Source organism: Stegostoma tigrinum, unplaced genomic scaffold (genome assembly GCF_030684315.1).
Source record: "Stegostoma tigrinum isolate sSteTig4 unplaced genomic scaffold, sSteTig4.hap1 scaffold_53, whole genome shotgun sequence".
NCBI lineage: Eukaryota > Metazoa > Chordata > Chondrichthyes > Orectolobiformes > Stegostomatidae > Stegostoma > Stegostoma tigrinum.
In genome coordinates, this window is record NW_026728461.1 from 4021612 (window position 1) to 4046247 (window position 24636).

General features: G+C 44.0%; 1 long non-coding RNA gene and 1 other non-coding gene across 2 annotated transcripts; both read right to left on the reverse strand.

The window, feature by feature from the left end:
* Positions 1-554: 554 nt before the first annotated feature.
* LOC132208732 (uncharacterized) lies at positions 555-14234 on the reverse strand. Its single transcript, XR_009444862.1, has 4 exons — positions 14178-14234; positions 12379-12533; positions 8872-8970; positions 555-3273 (listed from the first exon to the last, which is right to left on the reverse strand). It is a non-coding gene; the product is annotated as an uncharacterized LOC132208732 (long non-coding RNA).
* Positions 14235-24303: 10069 nt separating this feature from the next.
* On the reverse strand, positions 24304-24385 carry trnas-cga (transfer RNA serine (anticodon CGA)). The gene has a single exon. It is a non-coding gene; the product is annotated as a tRNA-Ser (tRNA).
* Positions 24386-24636: the final 251 nt, after the last annotated feature.

Genomic DNA, 24636 nt, shown 5'->3' on the forward strand with positions numbered 1-24636 from the left:
AGATGAGGTTTTTTTTCAAACATGTCAGAGCATGTATTGTTCCTATGAGAACAACTGTGGTTCCATTCATGCATTTTTTTTTAATTTCAACCATGAAACGGCCACAACTTGATTAGAAGTGAAAGTGAACATCAACCAGTTTGAACTGTCGGTTGCTAAATAAATTAAGACAGAGATAAATGTATTTGCAGGAGTTTTTTGTTGTTAAAAAAAAAATCATTCATGGAATCTTGATCTCACTGGATAAGAATGGAAGTTTTCTTCCCTCAAGGACAGAGGTGAACAGATGGGTTTTTCTAACTGACAATAGATTCACTGTCATCATTAGATTCTTAATTCCAGATTTTAAAAAAAATCAAATTCCACCATCTGGAATGGTGTGATTCAAATCTAGGTCCCTAGACCATATCTCAGTCTCTTGTGAGAGATGTTAATGTGATGACATCCCATTGATTTATATACTTCTATAAATTAAAGTCTCTGTATAGGAATCAAATGCAGATAAAAGACTTTAATTTACAGAAGTAAACTCTTATTTACCTACACACAGGTATGCAGACACTACCCTGAAGCTTCCTGCCCAGCCAGGAATTCGGTGTGTAAAGCTTTTGTAACTCCTTTTCTTCTCACACATCGGTATGCAGACACTGTCTTAAGCTTCCTGACTGAATTGAAATTAGAATCAAACTGTTGTTTCAAATAGGGTTAGGTGGGGAAAATTTGTAAGGGTGTGAAACTTCTAAAGCATGTCACTTCTGTCGCTGGCAAAGGGGCCAGGGCACTGACTTTCTTCTAGCCAGACACACTAGCAACTTGAAATCACAATCAATCTTGGACAACAATTCAAAAATCGCCTCCTGCCATTAGCAGCTACTTCACTAGCAATCGATACTATAAGCTGGTCTTTTATGTTCTTGATGTAATAATTGCTTCGTATCCTATTTTTGTCTGTTGTAGTAATTGTTTTATGCACCTTGCCATTATAAATTGTGAAATCTTTTTAAGTATCATATCTTTTGTAAAGTATAATAAGCGGGCACTCTCTGCTGCTCGGGGAGAATTACTTGCGAGACTCTGCACTCTGTGCCGGGTTGAGTACAGTAATGCTCCACAGCTTGTACTTGCTTGGTAATAAAAGGATTTGTGTTTTTCTAAACAGGTCAGTGTCTTGTGATTGCAGCAAGTCCGTGAGGGTCTCCGAAAACAAACTTGACATGTGGAGTAATGGACAGCAGACTAAATAGAAAATATACACCAGATATCACACCATGTCTTGTTTTTTGTATTCATCGCGAGATCCGTCACTGCTATGGACACCTGGTAAAGATCTGAAGAGACTGCATTCCCCATGGACAGGTCACCAGGTTTCATTGCATTTTTGCAATCGGCTATCAGGAATATTGAACATGACTCATCCCAATCTTTTGTTCCGATTTAAAACTTTCCTTTGATTGTTTCCAATAAACAAATATCTATTAGTAGTTGAAACTAGTCTGTGGAGAGCAATAGAATCCATAATTGTAAAAGGTGTGCAAACATATTGACCGGGCACAACAAATAAAGGGCCATTAAGATCAACATAGAATCCCTACACTGTGGAAGATGGCCATTCAGTCCATTACCAACCCTCCAAACAACATCTCACCCAGTCTCACACGCTACCCTGCATTTTGCACACAAGACACTATGGGCAATTTAGCATTGTCATTCTACCGAATTTGCACATTTTTGGACTATGGGAAGAAACTAGAGCACCTGGAGGAAACCCACGCAGGCAAGGTCTGGGTAGGACACTCTTTGTAATTTCAGTGTGAACTCGATGGGCTAAATGGTCTGCCTCCAGACTGGAGGGATTCTATGATCTCCAGAAGCAAGCCCAAAAAGCATGGTTTGGATATAGCTAACAGGAGAATCAAAAACCAACTTCACAGTTACTCAGAAATTTGCTGCTCGTTAACCAGTCCCGATGAACCAGGAAATCCCTTTTCACATACTGTGCGGGCGGCTAGTCTTTAGTCAGTGAGACTGTGTCAATGTGTCGTGATAACGTGACTATTCCCAAACTCTACCTGACAGATACACAACTGATATTAACATTTTATCCACAATACCTGTACCTTTAATTGAGCAGGGATCAGTAACACCAGTACAAACAGCCCAAAACCATGGTTCACTTGATAGTGAGAGTGACAGCAAAATCCATCAAATGTGCTTCTTTGTGAACTCACTGGTGTGTTAACAGTTTGGATAACTGAGTGAATGCTTTCCCCACTCAGACCACATGAATGGGCTCTCCCCAGTGTGAACCTGCTGGAACACAGGCAGGTAGGATGACCAAATGAATGCTTTCTCACATTTAGAGCAGGTGAATGGTTTCTCCCCAGTGTGAACACTCTGTAGGTTAGGTGAGCAAGTGAATCCCTTCCCACACTGGGAGCAGAAGAATGGTCACTCCCCAGAGTGAAGTCACTGGTGGATCAGCGGGCAATTCGAGTCAGCAAAGCTTTTCCCTCACGCAGAACAGGCCAACGGTCTCTCTCCAGTGTGAATTTGCTCATGCATCAGTGGTTGAGATGACTGAGTGAATGCTTTGCCACATTTCAGGCATGTAAATGGTTTCTCTACAGTGCGAACTCACTGGTGTTTAAGCAGGCTGGAGGACTGAGTGAATCCCATTCCACAATCAGAGCAGGTGAATGGTTTCTCTCCAGTGTGACTCTGGTGGTCAGTTTCTAGCTGGGATGGATTAAAAAATTCGTTCCTGCAATCTGCACATTTCCAGTCTCTCCCCAGTGTCACTGCGCTGGTGTTCGGACATTTCAGATGAATCTTCACAGACTCTTTACAGACCATATGCATTTCTCCCCAGTGTGAATGCTGCTTTTTCCTCCAATGTTCAAAATCCTGAGATAACTGGGCTGTGATAAGCAAAGTGACTGTCAGAGCTGGATGTGGACCTGTTTGAATTCTCCAATTGCAGACTAAGCTTTCAAACAGAAAGCAAGTGCAGCGAGTGAGGAACCAGAAGAACAACCACAGATTGTGAAATCGAGAAATCCTCTGGACATTTATGGAGCGACACTTGGGAAATATGCTGGATCATCATTAGAACAAATTCAAATAAATATCCTCCAGGTAAGGGATCCAGTCAGTATTTGCACACAACTGCTGAAAGAGAGGTGGGAGAGCCAGGGAGCAAGGGCAGGCATTGTAACTCAGTCTTTCAGAGGGATCAAAAGGTTAAGAACAGTGCAGAAGTAAAATTGTGGAAATCTGAAATGAAAACAATTAAAAATGCTTAGTCAGAGTTGTACAGCATAAACCAATCCCTTTCATCCCAGTTGTCCATGCTGACCATATGTCCCAAATTAATCTAATCCCATTTGCAAGCAATTGACCCATATTCCTCTAAACCCTTCCTATTCACATACCCATCCAGATGCCTTTTAAATGTCATAATTGTACCAGCTTCCACCAGTTCCTCTGGCAGGTCATTCTACACAGGCACCACCCACTTTCCCTTAAAAAGTTTCCCTCTCAGCTTAAACCAATGTGTTTAGTTCCAGTCTCACCTACCCCAGGTAAACAACCTTGACTACTCACTCCATGCCCACCATAATTTTATTAACCTCTAAGGTAACCTCTCAGCCTTCAATGGTCCAGGGAAAATAGCCCCAGCATATTCGGCCTCTCCCTGCAGCTCAAAACTTCCAACATCCTTGTAAATCTTTTCTGCACCCTTGCTAAGTTTAACAGCATCATTCCTATTGCAGGGAGGCCCGAACTGAACACAGTATTCCAAAAGCAGCATCATCAATGCCTTGTTCAGCCCATAACATGACCTCCCAACTCCTACACTCAATGCACTGACCAATAAATGCAAGCATAGCAAATATCATCTTCACTACCTTCTGTACCTGCAATCCCCCTTCAAGGAACTGTGCACCTGCACCTCAAGGAGTGTCTGTCGTGTAACAGTCCCCATGGCCTCACCATTAACTGTTTAAGCACTTCCCTGATTTTCATTACCATAATGCAATAGCTCGCATTTATTCAAACTGAACTGATTGCTGTCACACCTCGGCCCATCGACCCATCTGACTAAGATCCCATTCTTCTTGGAGATAAACTTCTTTGCTGTTTACTACACCAACAATTTGTGTCATCTGCACACTGACTAACAATTCCTCCAATATGCATGCCACATGATTTGTATCAATGGCAAAAAGCAGTGGAACCAGCACCGATCCTTGCAGCACACTGCTGTTCATAGTCATCTAGACTGAGAAAAAAAACAGCACCCCCACCACGATCTTGTTTCCTACCTTCAAGCCAATTTTGTTTCAAATAGCTAGCTCTCCCTGGATTCCATTTGATCTAATCTTGCTAACCTGTCTGTCATGTGTAGTTTTGGTGAATGCCTTGCTGAAGCCCATTTAGACAATGTCCACTGCTTTGTCTTCTTCAATCTTCTTTGTCACTTCCTCAAAAAACTCAATCAAGTTAGTTTCTCAAGATTTCCCACTCACAAAGCCATGTTGGCTATCCCTAATCAGTCTTTGCTTCTCTCAACACATGCAAACCCTGTCCCTCAGATTCCCCTCCAGCAATTAACCCCCCACTGACATCAGGCTCAATGGTCAATGGTCCTCTAGCTTTTCCTTAAAGAATGGCACCAGATTAGCCACTCAGCCTTCTGGCACTTCACCAGTGTCTCAGTGATGCAGATATCTCAGCAAGGCTACTGCAATTACTTCCCCAGCTTCACACACTTTGTGGATAACACCTGATCATGTGCCAGGGACCTATTCACCTTTATGCAGTTTTAGACGTCCAGCACCTAGACCTCTGTAATATGGACACTTGTCAACTTATTATTTATGTCTCCAAGTTCTCTAGCTTCCATATCCTTCTCTGCTGTAACTACTAATGTGAAATACTCATTCACATCTCAGCCTGCAGTTCCACACAGACAGCCTTGTTGATCTTGAAAGGGGCCCTGTTTGGTCCCAAGTTGCTTTTTTGTCCCAAATGAAGTGTCAGAATCTCTTGGATAAGGATAGCTCATGTCTCCTTTTTGACATCTTCATTTCCCTTGAGTATACTCCTACTGCCCTGATACTTCGAGGGATTGACCCAGTTCCTGCTGTCATTACCTGACATGCGCTGCCTTCTTTTTCTTGACCACAGCCTCAATTTTTTCAGTCGTCCAATAGCCCCGACAATTACCAGCCTTGCCCTTCACATGAACAGGAACATACTGTCTTTGGACTCTCCCTATTTTATTTTTGAAGGCCTTCCACTTTCCAAGTATACCGTTAACTGCATATTACCTCTCCCGATCATAGTTTGGAAGTTCTTGCCCAATACTGTCAAAGTTGGACTTCCTCCAATTTAGAAATGTATATGAAATATACAACTTTTATATTTAAACTGATCACATCTGTTTGCATCTGGCACATATTCCTCTAAACCTTTCTTATATATGTCCTAATTCAAATGCCTTTTAAACAATGTGACTGTACCTGCATCCACCCCCTCCTCTGAAAGTTCGTTTCACACATGAACCACACTGTAAAAGAAAAATTGTCCCTCATATCTTTTTCAAATATGTCTTTCTCCTCTCACCTTACATGTCCCCTTGTCGTAATCACCCAACCTAGGGGAAAAAACCATTAATATTCACATAATCTGTGCCCCTCATGTTTTTATGAGGATTTGTAAGGTCACCCCGTAACCTCCTATGCTCCAGTGAGAAAAGTTTAAGCTTTGGCAGTCTCTTTTGATAATTGAGCCCTCCATTCCTGGCAATATCCCAGCAAGTCTTTTCTGACCTGTCTCCAGTTTAATAATAATGTCCTTCCTGTAACAGGGCGACCAGAACTGCACGCAATACCTCAAATGAAGCCTCAACGATGTCCTGTACAACCTCAACATAACACCCCAACTCCTATACTCAAAGGAGTGAGCAATGAAGGCAAGTGTGCACAACAATTTACTAACCACCCTGTCGGCCTGTCTCCATAAACTTCGAAGAATTATGCAGTGAATCTCAGCATTTCTCTGTTCCACAACACTACCCTGGGTGTGACCATCAATTGTGTAATTCCTACCCTTGTTCATTTTACCAAAATACAATAATTCACATTTATTCAAATTGAGCTTCATCTTCTACTCCTCAACCCATTGACCCAATTGATTAACATGTCACCCTCATCTGAGATAACCTTCACTAACCACTATACCAACAATTCAGTATCATCTGCAAACTTAGTAATCTTGTCCCTTAAATTCTCATCCAAATCGTTAGTGTAAATGAGAAACACAAGTGGGCTGTACCGATTGCTGTGGAACACGCTGGTCACAGAACTCCGCTCTGAAAAATCCTCCAGCACCACGTTCTCTCCTGTAACTAAACCAATTTTGTTTCCAATTAGCAAGGTCTTCCTGAATCACATGTGATCTAACTTTACAGATTAGTCTACCATGTGCAACCCTGACAAAAGCTTCACTCTCATTCTAGAGGTGTTGCAAATCTGACCCAAGTCCCCTGCCATTTGTCCATGGCCCTCTTGATCATTCCTTGAAAAGTTAAATCCCAAATCTTTGGGAATAACTACTGAATCTGCATCCAGCTGCCATTTGGACTGTTCCAGATCCTGGGATCTTGCTGAGTCAAGTAATCTTCAAGTTTTCACCCTGCATTATTTGCCAATTACCTGAATGTTGTATTCTGCAGTTACCAAACATTGCCACAATGTTAATCTTTTTTCTCTCTCTGCAAACTAATATCCTGGAAACAAACCTACGACTCAACTAAATCATTGCTAATCAGCCCCAAGGAGAATCATCCGAGCTTCTGTTAGCTCTCTCCAAACCAGAAACCCATCATAATTTTAGATAACAAAGTGTGGCGCTGAATGAACAGAGCAGGCCAAGCAGCATATGCTGTGTTCATTCAGCTCCACGCTTTGTTATCTCAGATTCTCCATCATCTGCAGTTCCCATCATCACCCATCATAATTGTAACTTACTTATGGGATGTGGTCTTTGCTGCCCAGACTAATATTGACTGTCCATTTTTATTTGATTTGGAGAAAGTGGCGGTGAACCACTTTCTCTCACTAATGCACTCCGTGTACTGTAAGTGCACCACTGTGTCGTTTAGATGATAATCCACCCTGGAGCCTCACCTCACTCCCTATCGCAGGAATCATACCTCAATCCTCACTACCCTCCCTATCATGAAAATGACCCTGGAGCCTGCACTATTGCAGGCTCCACCGTCGAGCCTTACCACCTTTCCTATCACTGGAATCTCTCCCCAGCCTCACAACCTGCCTACTGTTGGAATCCCCCTCTAGCCTCAGAACTCTCACGGTCTCTGTAGATTCCTCCAGTCTCTCAAGCCTCCTTATCTCGAATCTCCTCCAGCCTCAACACCCTCCTATCTCTGTAAATTCCTCCAGCCCGTATAAACTTCCTTAGATGTGTAATTGCCTTAACCCTCACAAACCTCCTTCTATTTGAGGTCTCCTCCAGCCTCTCAATCCTCACCATTTCTGCAACTTCCTCCAATCTCACACTTTTCCCTATTTTCGTAATCTTCTCCAGTCTCAGAACCCTTCCAGTCTCTAATATCCTCCATCCTCACAAATCTCAACATGTCCCTTCCTCTAATACAGTCCTAATGATGATGCCCCATTTTTATTCCTCCACTTGATGGCAGCACTTGCAATTTCCTGGGCTTCAAGCTCCAGAATTTCTTGGTGAACTGCTTCATCTCGAGACCTCACTTGTCTCCCCAAAACATTAACCATCTATTCAATTATCATCTATTCTAATATCTCCTTTCCGAGAGGGAAAACAAAAACATTGCTTGAACTATTGCTTGGCATCTTCTCTGTGAAGTGTCTCGGATGGTGGCCCATCCAGCCTCTGCCAGTTAAAAACCACCACCTAACTATTCTAATCTAATTTTCCAGCAGTTGGCCCATAGACCTGTCTGCGTTGGCATCACAAGTGTGCATCTAAATATGTCTTAAACGCTATGAGGATCTCTGTGCCTACCACCCTCACAGACAGTGAGGTTCAGTGCCAGTGTCACAGCATGATGAAATCACAGACAGGAACAGAGACGAGCTGAGTCTGTGCAAACCAAAGATCCCCCACACACTGTGAAGGACGGGAGGGTCCCTGATAGGGGGCGGAGGAGATTTAACAGAATGGTTTGTAAAGAAGAGTTGCATGGTTCGGCCTGTTTTTTTTAACATTCTTCTTTCATGTGACTTGGGCGTTGCTGGTACAGCGCGAATATCCATCTATAATAGATGGACTCTCCTTCTCAAACTCTCCACTCGCCTGGGGTGTGGTAATCTTCAGGTTAAACCAGCCCAATGATCAGGTCGGAAAAAGGAGACTTTACTTTTGGCACAGAGATGCCACTGTGCCTCGGTGGTGTAGAGGGGAATGTTGAATGTGGTGGCTGGGACACAACTCTGACAGTGCGCTTCATCTGGAGGATGTTCACTTTTTCTAACAGTGTTGGGGCTGTACTCATGCAGGGAAGTGAAAAATGTTCCAACACAATCCAGACGAGTGCCTTATAGACAGCAAACAGTCATTGGGGAATCAGATGTTTGAAGAAACTGAGATTGTTCTCCTTGTAACAAAGGATTTTGAGGGACCTTTGATAGAGGTGTTGACAAAAGAAACAGTTCAGGATGATAAAATGTACACTCATGACTGATCATGAAAAAGATTACAGGACATATACTGAAAATTTTAGGAATGATCTATTGAGAGAATGGGGTGATTTAAGAGAAAAAAATTACACGGCAAATGAGAAGTGAGCAGGAACACAATACTCACACAATACGAATATCCAGATGTTGATGAATTGAGTAATTCTGTCAGAGTTTGGTGTTACAATTATTGAGTTTCCCCACCTGAAAGTCCACTTGTAATATCCTGTAACACAAATTCATAAAATCCATCACTGTCAGTCCGGGTAGAAATTCACAACATCTCCTCATCCTGGCCGAAGATAACTGTGAATTGTCCCTATTGCACGTTATCCCATGTGGAGGCCAGTAATCGATTCAGGGAGAAATCTATTTGGGTTTCTAGGAATTTCCACCTTGGAACTTCATGTCACTGACCAGAACTGCAGATCTTTGACACATGGCAAAGAATGGCCAAGATTTAGTGACAGGAAAGAGAGAATAGAGATGGAGTGGGATTTTCTAACGACAGTGAAGTCAAATATTAAAACCAATATTTGACTTCACTGTCATTAGAAAATCCCACTCCACCAAAATGTTCCAACACAATCCAGACGAGTGCCAGGACAATATCTGAACTGGAATGGGGGAAGAGGCAAAGAGGAGGAGAAATAAGAGAGACGCAGAATGTTTGTGATTTAGCAGGAATAGGGCAAAGGATTAAGACGAGCTCTGATAAGGCTTGACACAAGACTGGAGAAAGATGCATGTTCAGGTCTAAAACGACGAGCAACGTGCAAGGCAATTTGGTTTGATGGGCTAGTGGCAGAGAGGGAAGCAACAGAGTCATCTGATTTGGATTGCCTCAATCTTAATGATATGGAGTTTCTATGTGTCTCCCTCACTTGTTGTTGGAGGGGAGGATGGAGGAGACAGGATGATGGACAACGACCTCCGAGACACTTCACAGAGAAGATGCCAAGCAATAGTTCAAGCAATGTTTTTTTTCCCTCTCGGGAAATGAGATATTAGAATAGATGACTCGCCAGTGTTAGAGTGAACAAACCTAATGATTTAACTTTTATCTCGTAAATTAAAATGTACAACAGAAGTCCGCGCTTGAATGCCATCTCAGCAGATGGTGGAATTTGAATTAAATTAAAAAAAACGGAATTAAGAATCAACTGGTTGCCATGGAACCATTGCTAATGGCAGAAAAAGAAAAAAAATTAATGTCCTTCAGGGAAAGAAATTTGCCAACCTCAGCAAGCCACTCAGTTGCAAATCACTGCAAAGCCTCAACAAAGGAATGATGCTGGGTGGAACACTTGGCATCTGCCAAGGCACGAGGAAAGACAACTGCAGAATCAGCCCTATCGACTCCATAAACTCCTCCTTACTAATATCTGGGGGCAAGTGGCAAAATTTGGAGAGAGGGCTCAAAGACGAGTCAAGAAACAGCGTCGTATGCATAGAATTTACCTTATAGAAAAGTGACACACGCCACCATCACTGTCCTTAGTGAAGGCCTGTCCCAGGAGCAGGACAGACGTGACAGCACAGTGCTATCCTGATCGCAGTAATTGAACTGGGAGTCAAACATTGACTCTGCCACCTGGAAGACTCATGGCTCCTGCTGAATTCCATGAACCATCCTCCCTCAGTTGATAAATTGGCAACAGTGTTATCCCTAGATTATTACTCCAGAGACACTGACATCATTCCGGGGTCCTGGGTTCAAATCCTGCCATGGCAAATGGTGGAATTTGAATTAAATAATGATCTGGAATTAATAGTCAAATGACGACCATGAAACCATTGCTGATTATTTGGGTTCACTTATGTCCTTTCAGGAAGGAAATCTGCCATACTTACCTGATCTGCATGACATGCAACTCCAAACCCACAGCAATGTGGTTGACTCTTAACTGCCTTCAGGGAAATCAGGGACAGGCAATAAATGCTGGTCCAGCCAGCGATTTCCACATCCCAAGAGTGAATTTTGATTAAAAACTCCATGTTAAACAGCACTTGGAGTAAGCACAGAGTGTAAATGGCAGTAAGTGTACTCAATGCCCTCCATCAGGAGTAGTTCACAGCAGGATTACCAATCAAGCTGGTCAGGTCCTAAAGGACAAAGCTGACTTTCTGGGACTGCAGCAGGTGCTGACACAACCAACAGAAGGGAAAAACATAGATCTCATTCTCACAAATTTCCCAGCTGCAGATGCAAATGTCCGTGACAGTAATGGTAACAGCAACCACCGCACAGTCCTGTGGAGACAAAGCATCATCTTAAACTTGAGAATACCCTCCATGGCGTTGAGTGGCACTAACTTCGGCTAAATGGGACAGACTTGGAACAGATATAGGGGCTCAAAACCAGATATCTTTGAAGCTTTGTCAGACATCAACAGCAGCAGAACTTTCCAGCACAATCTGAAACCTCATGGGCCAGCATATTGTGCACTCAACCATTACCATTGATCCAGGGGAACCACACTGATTGAATGGATAGTATAGGAGGGCATGCCAAGAGCAGCACCAGGCATAGCTAAAATTAAGGTGCCAGAGTCCTTCTCCAGAGGTCCCCAATATCACAGATGTGAGTTTTCAACCAATTTGATTCATTTCAAATGATATTAATAAATGGAGGAATAGTGCAGCAAAGATTATGGGCACTGGCAACAGTACCGATGACTTGTGCTCTAGAGCTTGCTACATGCCAAGACAAACTGTTTCAGTCCTGCTACAGCACTGGCATCTGCTGACAATTTGGGAAATTGCCCAGGTCTGTTCAGCACAAAAACACAGCAAATCCAACCCGACCAATTTCCCCTCAAGCAGTCTACTCTCTATCTTCAGTAAAGTGATGGAAGGTGTTGTCAACAGTGGAGCTAAGCAGCACTTAGCAGTAACATGCTCAGTGACAGTCAGTTTGGGTCAAGCCAGGCACTCAGTTCCTCATCGTATTACAGACTTGATCCACAAATTCACACACAGATGAATTCCTGAGGTGAGGTGAAGGCAACAGCAGAGTCCTGCACAAAAACCATTTCGTTCCACTTCAGTGACAATGACACCTTAGTTTCAGCTCATCTGCTGAACCTCTCATCTATTCCTGCGTTACCTCTAGACTTCACTATCCAAACACACTCCCAGTTGACCTCCCACATTCAACGCCCCTGTAATCTCAAGAATACATAAAATTCTGCTGCGCTTATGTTCATTTGTAACAAAACCTGTTCACACATCACTGCTGTACTCCCTGTCGCACAAAGTCTCCTATTTATAAGCAACAATTTAAAATTCTCACCCATGATTTAATTCCTGGCCGTGATGACCCATGTTTCCCTGCACCACGCAACCTTCAAGACTCTGTTGGAGTCTGAAAGTAAATGATAGTCAATGTATTCAATCATTTCTTCACTATTGGAGGCTGTTTCTACAGTTGCCAGGCAACATGGTCTGGAATTCCTATGATAAACCTCTCAGATTTGCTTTCCTGCTTTAAGATAGTCATGAAAATCTGTGAATTTGGTCATGTTTTTGTTCAACTAATCTAATATGGCCTTACATCAAAAGTTTCTTGATAATATTTTTGTGGAATTTTAAATATGATAAAAATACATCCAGTTTGCTGATTTGGACACACACCATCAGCTCTTCAGTATCGCTAGATGAATGATCTGTGACTTCTCAAATGACCGCATTGTGGGAGTACCTTCATCATATGAACTGCAGCAGCACATGAAAGTTGAACATCACATTTTCCACAGGCAACAGGGCTTTGGCAACGATCGCTGGTATCTGTGGAAGGAAAAAACAGAGTAAATATTGCAGAAGTGCAAAAATGAACGACAGAATAAAAAAAAACTGTCAAATTTGGTGGTCTGAAATGGAAGAAAAATGCACTCTCTGCCAAAATATTGCCTGACTTTGAAAGACGCCATTCAAAAATTAATCTGGTAAGACAGCAGCGCACAGTTAGGAGGTGGACAGCAATGGAAAATTCAGTTACAACAGGTATAAGAAACTAACAGTAAAATACTAAACAGAGATCAAATATATCCATCATTAGAGACTGGAGAGATCAGTCGCCGACAAAGCTGCGATCAGGAAGCACAGAATTAAGTTAGCAGTGCTAGCTGCTATGATCCCACACTCTGGGAAAGAAATCCAGAAGAAACAAACATTTAACTTGGTTTGAATTTGCTCTGTGTAATTTCATTTCATTTCTGAAGAAGGTTCCAGACTCAAAACGCAGGCAGTGCCGATGCAGTCATCCATGAACTGGAGGAAGAGGTGGGATTCGGGGCCAGTGTCGGTATGGAAGAGAGATTGTTCCACATAACCAACAAAGAGGCAGGCACAGCTTGGGCCCATGCAGGTACCCATGGCCACCCCCTTTGTCTGGAGGAAGTGGGAGGAGTTGAAAGAGAAGTTGTTGAGCGTGAGGACGAGTTCACTTAGGCACACAAGGGGGTCAGTGGAGGGGAACTGGTCAGACCTGCAGGACAAGAAAAGGCATCGGGCTTTTAGGCCACGTGCATTGGGAATGCAGGTGCTAATGTGGTATACTGCCTCTGCTGCACCTGTTGTGGCCTCCTCTACATCAGGGAAATTTGGGGACTGCTTTGCAGAATATTTACACTCAGTTCACAATAAACAACTGCACCTTCCAGTCCCATTCCACCGACATGTCCATCATGGGCCTCCTACAACACAATAAAGATGCCACCCAAAGGTTGCAGGATCAGCAACTCATATTCTGCTTTGGAACCCCGCAGCCCAATGGTATCAATGTGGATTTCACAAGCTTCAAAATCTCCCCATCCCCCAAAGGCAGTCCAACACCAGCCCAGCTCATTCCCCCCCTCACTAACCCATTGTTCCTCTCACCTACCCGCTTCTCTCATATCAAGCTACACCCCCATTTACTACCTGCTAACCTCATCCCACCCCCTTGACCTATTCATCCTCCTTAGACTGACCTATCCCCTACCTCCCTCCCCACCTACACTCACCTTTACCGGCTCCAACCCCGTCTCTTTAACTTGTCTGTCTCCTCTCCACCTGCCTCCCCCTCTCTCCCTATTTATTTCAGAATCCCCTTCCCCTCCCCCATTTCTGAAGGGTGTAGGCCCGAAAACGCCAGCTTTCCTGCTCCTCTGATGCTGCCTGTCCTGTTGTATTCCTCCAGCCCCACACCTTGTTCTCTCACTTTCAGCCAGAGACGGCTGCGCATGCGCCCAGCTTCACCTCCGCCCTCAAAGTTTCAATGCTACCGCGCATGCGCCCCGCTGATCATTGCCCCCAATAAAGATGATGGCGGTCACACGGGCCTATCGCCATCTGAGGCATTGATTTGTTTTCTGCAAACGTGAGCCTGGGAGTTTCAAATGTGGGTTTTCCGACGTGCACTCCCAAGACCATACGGATATCACTTCCCACCTGCTTTCTGCCGTTTTGCCTTCTTCACCGTGTCCTGCTCTTACATCAATTGCACAAACCTTAGTCTCAGCGAAGGGGCCAGGCACAAAATGTGAGCATTCCTGCTCCTCTGATACTTCTTGGCCTGTTATATTCATCCAGCCCTACACCTAAGTATCTCGGAGTCTCCAGTTCCGACTGTGCTCAGCGAACCTGCACGGATCACGTGGTTTGCACTGATCCAGCCCCCTCTTCATTCCGATTGGTTAGAAGGGCAGAGACGTCCGCCCGGTCATCACGTCAAACCTGTATTCCTATTGGTCCCACACTGACATCAATCAACCTGACGCAATTGTGACCTGTAGCATGCGCAGTGCTTTCTGTTGTCATTGTCATCAGACTCTGACACTTTGAGACAAATGAGGCTGAGAACTGGATGAGAAAGATTGTTACATTAGCGATCCTGGGGCTTTAATAAGTCGCTCTGAGGATGGGGCACTGCACCCAAAACGTTAACTCCGTCTTTTTACCTTCACAGATGCTGCCAGACCTGCTGAGCTTTTCCAGCAACTTTGTTTTTGTTCCTGATTTAAAACATCCCAGTTCCTTTTTTTTAATAAGTCGCGATTGAAAAGGCTTCCTGCAGCTCAAAGCTAAAGGTACTCTTGATACCGCTCTGGCAGCGAATAGAGAAATGGCGGTGAAATAAGGCTAATAAATACAGGTGTAAAAGTCCTCGGGTGAGATGTAAAGGGAGTAATCATGAACATGAAGAACATCACGTGGTGAAGTGAGGTGAGTGTTGTACATATGAACTGTGATTGGGCAGAGAGGGAGGTTAATCAAAAAAGAACAAGCATAAAGGAGATTCGCAAGAAAGGTCTGTGCATTGGAAAGCAACGAGAATCAGAAGATAAAAGCCCAAGACGGAGGATACAGTTTGAAGACCAAGGCTGCAAAAACTCCAATAAGTTGTTTCACTGTTAGTTATTGACTTAGGCAGTACACCCCACATTCAACTGGAAACAGCTGTCTGAGTTTCTCACTGTAGTTTACTTCTTAACAGATAAACTCCACAATTTGTCTCAATAATGCTGATAGTTGGTTCACAAATTAGTTCTGCTGCCAAATCCATTCCTTTTTGAAAAGGGGTATAGATCCCATTTAAATAGACAATGCTAAATGTCAATCCAGGCTGGCAGCCAAACTCCATTGCCTCACCACTGACTCCATCCCTGCCCCTGGTAACTGGCAGGTAACACATTGCTTACAGTCATGGTGCAATATTTCACCCCAAGATGAGCTTCCAACCACATTACTCACCCCCACACTCATTATCACGAAGTCCACATACAATTTCAACCTCAACAGCATCTCAGTTCATCTGCTGCTGAAACTCTCATCCATTCCTTTGTCACCTCTCGACTTAACTCCCCAAACACACTCCTGGCCGGCTTCTTAATTCTACTTTCCTGAAATCTTGAAATGACCCAAAAATCTACTGTCCGTGTGTTTACTATCACCTATTTCAACATCTTCAAGTTTTGTCATCCTGTGCTCATTAATATACACATTTTCTGGGTGGCAAAGCACCAAGGTCTTGAAATCATATCCTGATTTTGAAATTTTGTCATCAAACCTCCTTCTGCAGCTACAAACCCCTCTGAGATATATCTGAAGAAGGGTCACTGGACACAAAACATAAATGCTGCTTTCTCTCCATAAGCACTGCCAGATATGCTGAGTTTTCCATCAATTTATGTTTGTGTTACTACTTGCCAGCATCTACAGTTCTTTTGGTTTTTCCTTCAAGACATTTGTTCTCCCTGACTTCCAACTTCCTGTGGATTTCTGGCTTTAACTCTCCCACCTTTTTCATGGCCTCAGTTTCCAAGGCCATAAGCTCTTGAATTTACTCTCTAAACATACCTGGGTTTCAAAGTCCCTTTGTTTGTTCAGGATATTCCTTGAAACCTACATCTTTGGCCTGTTTTGGGTCACTTGTCCTAATATGATCATCAGTTCCTGGTAGCAGATATTGTTTTGTGACAACCCTGTGTAATATGTCAGATCATTGGATTGAGTCAAAAATCTGAAAACATTTACATTGTTCTTTTGGAAAACATCACTAATCCTTAATGATCATTTGGTAACTCCTTACCTAATATCATTGCAAGTGTGACTTCACCACACAGCCTGCAATGGTTCAGAAAGGTCAAACATCATATTCTCCAGAGGTAACTGAGGATTGGCAATAGTTACTGATACCTGTGGAGAGTGATCCAAAGTTCATGTATCAGGGTATGGTGAAGGAATGACATGGTTCAGAACTTCCTCGGTAATATAAGCTCAGAAACAGTACAGAAGAGGACTGCATTACGAATAATTTCTGAGTATGAATCGAACTGTGGGAAGACAAAGCTTCTAAACCCATAGGGTTCGATCAAAGAAATGTGGTGGAACGCTCATCTGGACGTAATCTGATAGAGTAACAGAAGCATTAAACAGACAGTTACTCACACATTATTAGAGACAGAAGGAAGGCAGAAGTGAAACAGAGCAATGTACTGAAATGGATTCAGATCCATACTAAAAGAGACACACCAGCCCGAGAGCTACAGACCATCTCACAGGTAACAGGCACAGCAATAAAACTCAACATTGTTGACGAATGGTCAAAAATACTCCACCACGTCACTGTTGACAATTTGAGATTCTCCTGTTGCACCTGCAGCTGGAAAGATATCAGAAATATTGGAGTTAGAGAAAAATCTCTCAGTTGAGGAAATCCCTACGGAACAGGTGGCGTCACTGTGCTACTGTTGCTGCATGATGACATCACACACGGGAACACAGAGCATCTGGGTTTGTGCAAACCAGAGATCACCCACATATTGGGAAGGACGGAGGGTCGCTTAGATGGAGCAGACCTATTCCTTTGCCAGGAAGGTTAAACATTGAAAGATTTAGGATGTCAGGGATTAATGGAAGCTGAAGGGAGATTTGGCAGAGCTGTACTGTTGACTGTTGGTTGAGGCAATGTGGGCAAAACAAGCGGTTCACATTAACTGAAAAGAAATGGATCATGGGATACAAATGTCAGATTTATATCAACATGAAGGTTATAATGGAAAAATTACATGCAGTGAGTGGGAATGACAGGGAACTGAATACTTACAATCAAAAGGCCAATACTGTCCAGTTTCTGATTAATCGATTGATCATGCCAAATTTTGATTTGATGTTTGTTTAAAGTTTCCTGTCTGTGTTTTTTTTATATATTATGTAAAAGAAGTTTAGTAAGGACAGTGTCAGTCTCCGTTGGAAATCAGACACACAAATCATTCCCTTTGTTTGATTTAATATTTTATATGTATGTCCTCATATGAGCCTCAGTGAAAGAAACTTCAAAAATCAATCACTATCAGTGCAGAAATAAAAGTAGAATAACCGTAACTAAACATTAACACTATTTCTTTCTCCCTAGAGGTTTTCAGTCCTACTGGGTGCTCCAACACCTCTCTTTTATTTCAGGAATTCACAACATCCCTCCTCCTGGCAGAGGATGACCAGGTATACTCGAACAGAGATTATCATACATTGTGCAGGAGGGGAGGATCCTCAGAGGAGATAGATTCATTCATTAACCAGAAAGTTTCAGCACTGAGGGAGTTGTGAAACGATGGACCAACTGGAATGGGAGGGAGATTTGACTGGATTTATAGGTTCATAATTGGTTTAGGTAAGGGAAATAAAAGCAATAAGTTCACAGGAGTCAAGGGGAAATGGGCCATGAAATGCAATTTTAAGATCTTGGATAAAATCGAGAAGGAGGATCTGATGAAGAAGCTATCTGAAAGGGCTTCTATAGCCTGGCTGCAGTAATTGTTTGTAGATAGTTTTACTGAGCGGTCAAAGTCACTGCATTTAAGCTCTAGTCTCTATCGAGTCATGGGTATGAATCTTACCGGTAACCAAAATCATGAGTGATCTACCTCAGGCAGAAACATCGAAGGATCCGGGTAACTTCAAGTTTACAATGTTTACATTTCTTCTGGGTAACTGTGGCTGCTTGGGCCTTTGATACTCTCGGTGCTGCAAGTGGGAAAATGGGCAACAGACTCTGAAAATAACAAGAGCTCTGGCTTCACAACGGCCCTTCAGAACTCCGCTAACACCCTGCTTTAGCGGATTTTGCATAGCTTGTTGATGCCAGTTTTTATGGCTCAACCGGTCAGCATTAGGTGGTAAACTGAAAAGTCGGGTGTTTGAGACCATCAAGGCACACAACTTCAGTTATATTGGATCAAGCAATTTGAGTGACCACCGACCTGCATTTAACCCATGAAAAAGTTACAACAAGATTGGATTCAAAACACATCCATCAATGATTCTGTCTTCCCCAGCTCCACACAGAGTGAGACTGGGACAAGCAGCAGGGTTTGACCTGGCTCTCCAATCCCCATTGCCAGATTTTATGGGCAGAGAGATCAAGGACAGAGAGGTCAAAAGATAGTACAAATGGATTGAGTGCAGTCTCCAATAAACAATCTCTGCAGGTGATCTAAAGTGTTAAACGGTGTGAGTAAAGTGTCAACAGCTGAATAAATGGTGAAGGGATGAACTTTAATCCGATTAAATGAGACAGAGAGATAATTACAAAAACAAACTTAAAATAAGGCCGTGCTTGGCACAAACCAAATGGCTGGAATTACGTCAGATATAAAAGGAACTGCAGTTGCTGGAGAATCCGAGACAACAAGATGTGGACCTGTATGAGTACAGCAGGCCAAGGAGCATCTTAGGAGCAGGAAAGCTGACGTTTCGAGCCTCGACCCTTCATCAGAAATTTCTGATGAAGGGTCTAGGCCTGAAACGTCAGCTTTCCTGCTCCTAAGATGCTGCTTGGCCTGTTGTGTTCTTCCAGCTCCACACCTTGTTATGGCTGGAATTATGTGTTAGATATAAAAATCGCCTGCTGATAGTCTAAAAAACGTAATAAATAATCCAAAACAGTACTAACTAATTAAGGTAGAGAGGTCATAACAATTTATCAAGGTGACGGTGTCGAAATAGGACAATAAGAAAGATTTTACAGAAACAGAACAGTACAGTAGGAACACGTAGCACAACATGAACTTAAGATCATGGTTGAGGCCATCTTCATGGACATGGAATTTGGCTATCAGTTTCTGCTCGGTGATTCTGCTTTGTCGTGTATCTCAAAGGTCACGTTGCATGCTTACCCGAAGTTCGGAATCTTAACGTACTTTACTGCTGAAGTGTTCCCCAACTGGGAGGGAACATTCTTGTCTGGCCATTGTTGCACAGAGTCCATTCACCTATTGTCTTAGCGCCTGCACGGTCTCACTAAAATACCATGCCCGGGGCATTCTTGCCTGCAGTGTATGAGATCGATAATGTTGGCCGAGCCACATAAGTATTTCCCTTACATGGTGGGTGGTGGCCCCATATCTGATGGAAATATCCATGTCAATGATCTGACACATTTCAGAGGTGCCAGTGACAGGGCTGTGTGGTGTTGTGGTCGATGTTGTCCTGAAGGTTGGGTAGCTTGCTGCGAACGACAGCCTGATTAAGGTTTGGCACTTGTTTGAAGGTGAGAAGTGGAGGTGTATGGATGATCTTGGCAAGGTGCTGGTCATCATCATTGACATGTTGAAGGCTCCGGAGAACACGGTGCCATCACTCCGCTCTGGGGAAGTACTTTATGATGAAGGGCACTCTATAGGTTGCATCCTGTGTCTGTCTTCTGAGGACGCCGTTGCGGTTTTTCGCCGTGGCACGTCGGAAATGGTGAGCCTCTGTCTAAAAATAAGTCTCTGTCAGTTATCAAAAAGTGTTCGATGGTGTGAGTAAAATGTTAACAGCTGAATAGCAAGGGAAGGTATGATTGATAATCCGAGCAGAGGAGGAAGGGAGATAATTACAAGAAAATAAAAAAAAAATTAAGATGGTGCTGGAGAAAAACCAAATGGCTTTGTCTCTCCTGCAGAACATTAAAACCCATTTTCAGCACTTATTCCGGGATTTTAAATGAATATTTTTTAAAGTTATTGCCCTCATCTTTGAGCAGTCCACCTGACTGCTAACTACTCTGTCAGGCGCTGAATAAATCTGGGAAATTGCTTCAATAAACCCAGTCGTTTCTGTTACAGATCGTAAGGAATTCTCATTTGGCTGACGAGACACAGTCAACACTTTGTCTGTTCTGCGTGCAGGGTGTCAGCGAAGATCTGAAGAGACTTTATACAACTGTAGGTTTCACTGTTTTAAGAAACTGTTGCCAATTTTGCTGCTCACATCGGTCAGTGCATTGGAAGCATGCCGACCCGGCAACTGAACGAATTGTGGGGAGTTAGTTACATTACAACTACATTTAAACTCTCTCCCAACTGAGAAAGGCCTCAAATATTCATCACAGTTTCAAGGAAACTACAAATGACATATGGAGTAATGAATTGAATTATTGGTAATGTTTAATCCGTGTGTTAGGATTACAGAACAAAAGAAAATTGCTGATGGTTCAAATCTGAAAGACGAAAAGTGAATGTGAGAGACACCCAGCAGGGCAGAGTCTAATCTATCGGCACAGAATCTCTCCGCCCTCAGAGACTGGGGCTAGAATCTTTAGAGCAGAATAGACTGAGGAATGGTCACCTCACCTGAAAAGTTAACACAGGCTTTTTCTTCACAGATGCTGCCAGACCTGCTGAGCTTTTTCAGCAACTTCTGATTTTGTTATACACTGAGGGCTGGGGGAGAGGGGAGGGTGGGAGGACATGATTGTGATTAATACATTTATGAGGGAAATAGACAGAGTAAACAAGAATGAAACTTTCTGCTTGGTGGTGGAATCAGTGTCAGGTTGAGGGTGGCAAGGATTAATGATTAGAGGCAGGCAGTTGAGATGAGATGTGAGGACTTTTTTTCACTCAGATAGTGGGAATCTGAAACTCACTGCCTGGAAATATGGGAGAGGTGAAAACCATCATAGCATTCCAATCTCGTTAGATGTGTAAAATAAACACTGAAAGAACTGCAAATGTCAAAGTTCTGCAGGTCTGGCAGCATCTATGAAGAGAAATCAGTGTTAACTTTTCATGTCAAGTTTCCCTTCCTTAGATCAATTCTCTCCGCAGATGGTGAGAGACGTGCACAGCTTTGTCGGCAATTTCCATTTACGTGTAATGCCATTTCGGACACGTCTCTGGGCAAAGTGCTGGTAATGACACTTGTATAGTTATTTGACTAGCACTGATTCGATGGGCCAAAGCATCTTTTTCTCTGCAGTGTACTCTGAAACTGGGTGAATGGTTCAGGTTGGTGAGCAAGGGCACGGGGAGAGGTGGGGAGGGGAAGTGAACAAAGGAATGAGCAGGTGAAGGTTGGGAGAATTTCACTGACAAAAGTTTTCATGTTGTGAAATCAAGGGGAGTGGTGATGGAGAAGTAGAGACGAAAGAAATGTCTGATATAACAAGGTGCGGAGCTGGGTGAACACAGCACGCCAGGCGACATCAGAGGAGCAGGAAAATTGACGTTTCAGGTCTGAACACTTCTTAAGAAATGGGGGAGGGAGACGGGTCTCTGAAAGAGAGTGGGCAGTGATAGAAGGTAGGTAGTGGAATGGACCGGGTGGGAGAGAAGATGGACAGGTTAAGGAGGCAGGTATGAAGCTCGTCGAGGTGAGTGTCAGAAGGAAGTGGGGATGTGGGTTGGTCAGTGAGGAGGGAGGAGCGAATAGGTGGGAGAGAGCATGGACAGACCAAGGAAGCAGGGTTGAGGGGGTGCTGTTCTTGGGGTGTGGTCAGGGCTGGGGAGATTTTGAAGCTTGTGAAGTCCACATTGAGACCACTGGGCTACAGTGTTCCCAAGCAGAATATGAAGTGTTGTTCCTTCAACCTTCGGGTGGCATCGTTGTGACACTGGAGGAGGCCCGGGATGGTCATGTCGCCAAGGGAGTGGGAGGGGGCGTTGAAGTGGATCGCGACTGGGAGGTTTTTTTGCCATGAACACAGTGTAGGTGCTCCACAAAGTGGTTGCTGAGTTTCTGCTTGGTCTCCCTGATGCAGAGGAGGCCACATCGGGAACAGCGGACACAATATACCACATTAGCAGATGTGCAGGTGAACATCTGTTTAGCGTGGAAGGTTTTCTTGTGGCCTGGGATGGATGTGAGGAGGGAGGTGTATGGTAAAGTGTAGCACCTCCTGCGGTTGCAGGGGCGGGTATCGGGTGAGGTGGGGCTAGTGGTAGTGTGGAGTGGCCGAGGAAGTCGTGGAGACAGTGGTCCCTCTGGAAGGCACATGACGATGGGGAGGGAAATATATCCTTGGTAGTGAGGTCAGATTGCGGATGGAGGAGAATGATGCGTTGAATTCAGAGGCTAATGGGCTGATACGTGAGGACAAAGGGAATTATGTCTTTGCTTTTATTGTGGGCAAGCGGTGTGAGGCCTGAGGTGTGGGAAACACTAGAGACGCCATTCAACCACCGTTTGGGGGGGATGTGGTAATTGCGGGCCTTGAAAAACAAGGACATCTGAGATGTCCGGGAGGAGAAAATCTCATCTTGGGAGCGGTAGAGGAATTGGGAATAGGGGATCACATTCTTGCAGGAAAATGGGTGAGAGGAGGTGTAGTCTCGGCAGCTGTGGGAGTCGGTGGGCTTGAAATAGATATTAGTTTCCAGGTGGCTCCCAGAGATGGAGACAGAGTGGTCCAGGAAGGAGAGAAAGGTATCAGAGATGGTCCAGGTGAACTTAAGTTTGGGTGTGGAAGGTGTCAGTAAAGTGGATGAACTGCTCGAGCTCCTCGTGGGAGCACGAGGCGGCGCTGATACAGGCATCGAAGTAACAGAGGAAGAGGTGAGGGATGAGGCCGGTGCAGCTGTGGGATAGGGACTGTTCCACATTTCCTACAAAGAGGCAGGTATAGCTTGTGTCACTATGGCCACTCCTTTCATCCATAGGAAGTGGGAGGAGTTGAAGGAGAAGCTGTTAAGATTAAGGATGAGTTTGGTTACATGGATATAGGAGTCACTAAAGGAGGATTGGTCTGGCCTGCGGGATAGGAAGAAGCAGAGGACGTTTAGACCATCTGCATGGAGAATGCAAATACACAGGGATTGGACGTCTATGGCAAAGATGAGGTGTAGAAGGCCAAGGAATCGGACGTTTTGGAGGATGTGGAGGGCGTGGGTGGTGTCCCGGACGTAGGTGGGGAGCACCTGGACTGGGGGGAGGAAATAGAGTTGAGATAAGTGGAGATAAGTTTGATGGGGCAGGAGCAGGGACGATGGGTCAACCAGGGCAGTAAGGTTTGTGGATCTTGGGAAGGAGATAGAAACGGGCGGTGTGGGGTTGGAGAACGATGAGGTTGGAGGCTGTTGGTGGGAGGTCACCTGAGGTGATGATGTTTTGGATGGTCTGCGAGATAATGATTTGGTGGTCAGAGTGGGGTTATGATCAAGGGGACGGTAGGGGGAGGTGGTAGAGAGCTGACACATGGCTTATATTTAAGTTATTCTTATAGGAGAAATATACATAGAATACTTGCACACAGAGCAACAAATGTCCCCGAGAATATCAGAGTCAATGTGTGAGCCTCTGCAAGAAGGGCAAGGTGCCTGACTGTCTTTGTTCAGTTGGACAGATTCACGCTTCATTCTCCCCTCCCTTCTAAAGGTTCATAATGCTGAGACTAGGTTTTTTTTTCATTCCCAGCAACTGCAGTGATTCGGTCGGTGGGGTTGGTCAATTGACACATGCCATGAGCAGCTTGTCGACTATTTTACCTTCCCATCCTGTTTGTTGTTCTCAGTGAGACCGTGAAAGGATTTTCATTGCTGCAAATCAAGAATTCAACGCTCATTTCGCTTTCAACGCCACGAGAAAGTTTGGTTTGGAGCTCCAGCACATGGCTCACAGCCTCACCGCCTCACTATGGTTGCCCCTGCAAATGTATATCCTAAAACATGTCAGCTTTTGTGAAGGTTTGTGCTTGTTCTATCATGACAGGTAGTGAGTTGCCTTTTCCCTTCTTTGCAATCTCAGTGAAAGGTTCTGCTGTCCTTGCTTTGACTCCTGACATAAACAGCCTTTGAATTTGTTCTCCGTTTTCACCCGTAGTCAGGAGGATTTGAACCTGCGCAGGAATAACCCAATGGATTTCGAGTCCATCACCTTAACCACTCGGCCATGACTACTGCACGACAAGCTATGCTATTTATCTTTTCAGGTGGCTTTCCGAGGCCAGTCGCGCTGTGGATGAATTATTTCTGGGTTTGCTTGAATCCAATCACTTCACAGATTTTCAAAGTGTTAAATGTGGTACATGGTGATGCAGGTTGTTTCATCCCAATGCATAAAATAAATATTCATTTACCGGCAAACATATAAATTGCAGGGAAACATAAAAGCTCAGCAGATCTGGGAACATCTGTGGGCAGAGAATTTG